Genomic DNA, 5,000 nt, shown 5'->3' with positions numbered 1-5,000 from the left:
TTATTTGAACTTTCCCTTTGCGGGTCATATGTAATAAAATACAAGCAAAGCCATGCCCGTCACAATGTTTCGGTTTTTCTGTGTTGCCCAAACCCCTTTTTGTTTTTCCTCTTTTTTCCTTTCTTTTTTCTTTTTTCTCCCTTTACCTTATTCCTTTTTCTCTCTTTCTCTCCACAATATCGGGTTTAAGCAAGTAAAAAAAATTGCACAAAACATTAAAACTAATTTTGTGGACTCATCTACCCCCTCGAAAAAGTAATAAAAAAACGATCTCCCTTTTAGCGGAACAAAATAAATAAAAAAAACAAATAAAAAAATAAATAAAACATGTGAAAAAATAAAAGTTTTTGAAAAATTTTTTTAAAGAAGAGCAAAGAGTAAAATAAGAGGAACGATGTACAAAATAATAAAATTAGATTAAAAAGAAGAAAAAAGAAGAAAAAGAAGAAAAAGAAAAGAAGAAAAAAAGAAAAAGGGAAAAAAAGGGGAAGAAGGGAAAAAAAGAAAAAGGGGAAGAAGAACTTTTATAATAATTAGACTATGAACTGATAAGGGTAATGGGATGATTTATAAAAATCAAACATAATGATAAAACAATATAAAAATTCCGACAACAAATAAAAAAATAAATTTACAAAAAAATAAAAAAATAAGTAAAACACAAAAATTTAAAAAAACATAACAGAATAAACACAACAAAAAAAAAAAAAAAAAACATCCAAAAAAAAAAAAAAAAAAAAAAAAAAAAAAAATAAATATTATTATAATTTTTTTTAATTTTAAATTTTTATTTAATTTTATTTTTAAATTTTTTTTCAAAAAAAAAACGAATTAAAAAGGGGGAGAGAGAGAGGAGAGAGAGAGAGAGAGGAGAGAGATGAGAGAGAGCAGAGAGAGGAGAAGAGAGAGAGGACATTGGAGAGAAGAGAGGAGAGAGAGAGAGAGAGGAGAGGAGAGAGACAGAGAGACAAAGACAGATACAGACACACAGAGAGGGAGCGATGAGATTTATGCTCATGATACACACGGGAATATTTATACATTTCGTTTTCTTATTTTTTTTTTCCTGTGCTTTTCATCATTACACGCACCATTTACTTTCACCATTCGTTTATTCCATTGCTGCCTCGACACCACAGACCTATCTGCAATCAAATTCATTCTTGCAGCTTTAATCAACCACCCCCTTTAATACATCGTTCTGCTCATTAACATCCTTATAACCAAACCGGTAACAATAAAAGTTATAACAACATCAACATCAACAATTATATAAACCGCAATCACAATAACATTAATAAAAGAAACGGTTAAATTTACAACACTCACCATAATAATAATAATAAAAAATATCTTCAAGAATGGTGTTTACAGCAATCACAACAAAAACAACAAGGAAAATGATGACGATGACGTTGATGATAAAGATAGTAAATAATAATGATAAGAAACAGTGAATAAACAACCACAGGAGCGCACGGCAAGACGGAGACGAAATGCGGAAGAGGGGAGGAAGGAGACGGAAAGGAAAGGAAGAGGAAATGGGAGACCGAGGGGAGAGGCAGAGAAATTAAGAGAGAGAGGGAGGAGGAAGGGGAGACGAGGGGAAAGAGGAGGGAGGGGAGACGAGGGGAAAAGGAGGGAGGGGAGAGGAGGGGAGGAGAAAGGGGTGAGGAGAGGAAAAGAAAGTGGGAGAGTGAGGGGAAGAGAGAAGGTGGGAGGGAAAATGGGAGAGGAGAAAGAGTGGGAAACAGAGGAGGGACAGGGAAAAAAATCCCCAACAGCTCTCTCTCTCACTCTTTTACTCTCTCCTTCTCTCTCTCTTTCTTTTCCTCTCTCCTTCTCTCTCTCTCTCTTTCTCTCTCTTCTCTCTCCTTCTCTCTCTCCCTCCCTCCTTCTCTCTCTCCATCCCTCCCTCCCTATATCCTTCCCCTCCCTCTCTCCTTCCGTCCCTCCCTCTTTCCCTCTTCCCCCTCTCTCTCTCTTTCTCATCTCCATCGCGTGATGCTCATACACGCATGGCGTTGATCTGCGTGAAGGTCACAGAGGCAGGTCGATAGCAGTAGGGAGAAGGGGGGGGAGGAGGGAGAGTAACTAAGGGAGGGATCTGGAAGGGGGGGGGTGAATAGGGGGGGTTAAGGAGGGAGGGAAGAGGGGGGGGGGAGACGAAGCAAATAACCGCCTCGTGTTGTATTTGAACTTTTCCTTCGCCGGGTCATATGTACATAAGATTACAAGCAAAGCACATGCACAGTCACACATGCTACGGTTTATCTGTGTTGCGAAACTCAGTTTTCGTCTTCTTCCTCTTCTTCTTCCTCTTCTTATTCTTATTCTTATTCTCCATTCACCTTTATTCCATTTTTCTCCTTCTCTCTTTCTCTCCACATATATCGGTTTAAGTCAAGTTAAAAATAAATTGCACAAAACATTAATACTCCTTTTGTGTGACTCTATCTACCTCCTCGAAATAGTAATAAAACACTGATCTCCTTATATGCAGTGAACAAATAAATAAATAAATAAACAAATAAATAAATAAATAAACACATGTGAACAAATAAAAGTTTATGAAAATTTATGAAAGAAGACTGCAAAGAGTAAAATAGGAGGAACAGATGTACATAAATAATAACATTAGTATTAAGAAGAAGAAATAGAAGAAGAAGAAGAAGAAGAAGAAATGAAAAAGTAGAAGAGGAAAAAGAAGGAGAAGAAGAGGAAAAGAAGAAGAAGAGAAGAAGAACTTTGATAATAATTATGACTATGAACTTGATAATGATAATGACTATGAACTTGATAATAATAATGACTATGAACTTGATAATGATAATGGCGATGATGATAAAATTCACAACAATAATGATAAAAATAATAATGCTGCCGCTACTACGAATATAAAAAATAAGATTAACAACAATAATAAAAATAATAGTAACGATGACAGCAATAATAACACAACAAAAATAACAGTAATATATACAGACATACAAAAAAAAAAAAAAAAAAAAAAAAAAAAAAAAAATAAACATATACAATATATATATATATATATATATAATTTATCTATAATCTAATATATTTATATTATCTTATGAAGTTTCTTTCTTACAAAAAAAAAATCGAATTTAAAACAATTTTTTTTATTCTTCTCGAACAAAAAGTTCAAATCTCAAACCTTTCTTCTATTTCCCCCCCAAAAAATCAAATTTCAAACTCTTTTTTTCTATTACTCTCTCTCTCTCATTCCCTAACTCTCTCTCTCTCTCTCTCTCTCTAAAAAGAAAAAAAAAGTTCAAATTTCAAACAACCCTTTTTCCCTATTTGTCTCGAAAAAAAAAGTTCAGATTTCAAACAACTTTTCCACATTTTTTTGTCATAAAAATGAGACTTTTTTCTTTTCAAATTCCACTAAAATCTAATCTATCTACTGTAACGCCTTTCCTAGTATATCATCGTAATATACGATTCTCGTCAACGTGATCATCATTAAACATCATTATCTTCCTCATTATCTTCATTATTCTTACTGTCACTATCATCATCCACCTGGACAAGGGAGATGATGATGAAGATGATGATGATGATGATGATGATGATGATGATGATGATGATGATGATAACGATGATGATGATAACGATGATGATGATAACGCTGACGATGATGATAATGATGATGGTGATAATGATAATGATAATACAATTTTCATCATCCCAACCTGGCTGCATATCTGATGATGGCGTCATTATCCACCCAAAATGGCTGGCAGAATTACATGTCACGTCTACAATATTTTTGTTTACTAATGATCTTCACACACTGATGGCTCCTCAAGTGCTTTTTCACCAAAGAGTCAGTTACTAGTCCTACCTTTTTCACTTTTTCTTAATTTTCGGATCCATGGAAATTTCTTTAATAATTTTAGTATAGTTAATAGCGTTATAATAATCCTCATAATAATATACTTAACAACGTTATAACAATCATTATATTAGTATGGTCAACAACACTATAAATATCATAACATTCGTTTAGTCAACACGTTAGAATAATCATAACATTAATATAGTTAATATCATAATAATAATAGCATTTGCATAAATAACAATGTTATAATAACCATAATGTCAATAACAGCAATGACAACATCGACATCAATACCTCAAAATGCCAACAAACTTAATATCGGTATCAACAGCATTAGAGAGAGAAAGAGAAAAAGAGAGAGAGAGAGAGAGAGAGAGAGAGAGAGAGAGAGAGAGAGAGAGAGAGAGAGAGAGAGAGAGAGAGAGAGAGAGAGAGAGAGAGAGAGAGAGAGAGAGAAGAGTAGAGAGGAGAAGAGGAAGAAAATCACGAGGAAATCAGCTTCAATCACGTAGGGCTATTAATCAAGCTCCTTAGTGGTTGACAACTTTCAGAGACAACGACGGCACACACATACACACACACACACACACACACACACACACATCACACACACACACACATACTACATACACACACACATAACAACAAACAACAACAACAAAAATCCACTCATTACGTCGTTTTAATTACATATTTATGACATTAACAACAAACAACAATATAATAGTTTAATACAAAAATTTACAGCAGGACAAAAAAAATTTAAAGCTACAAGAGTAAAACAATAACAAATATATGTCAAACAATAAGGCAATAGCAATAACAAACAATATAATTAATAACAAGAACAAAAGCAAAAGCAGAGAGATCAAAGCACAATAACAACACAAAATACGAAATAATACAGGCAATAATACAGTCCTATTATTACGCCTATTATTTCTATTATTATTATATTCCTATAATTTCTATTATTATTATAGTCCTACAGCCCTATTATTCATATTCATATGTCACTATCATTATTATTATAGTCCTATTATTTCTATTACCATTATGATCCTGTTATTATTGTTATTATTATTATTGTTATTATTATTATTATTATTATTATCATTATTACTATCATCAT

This window comes from Penaeus monodon, chromosome 16 (assembly GCF_015228065.2).
Source record: "Penaeus monodon isolate SGIC_2016 chromosome 16, NSTDA_Pmon_1, whole genome shotgun sequence".
In the NCBI taxonomy this organism is placed as follows: Eukaryota; Metazoa; Arthropoda; class Malacostraca; order Decapoda; family Penaeidae; genus Penaeus; species Penaeus monodon.
The sequence above is the reverse complement of the archived record's forward strand: the minus strand, read 5'-3'. Positions refer to the sequence as shown.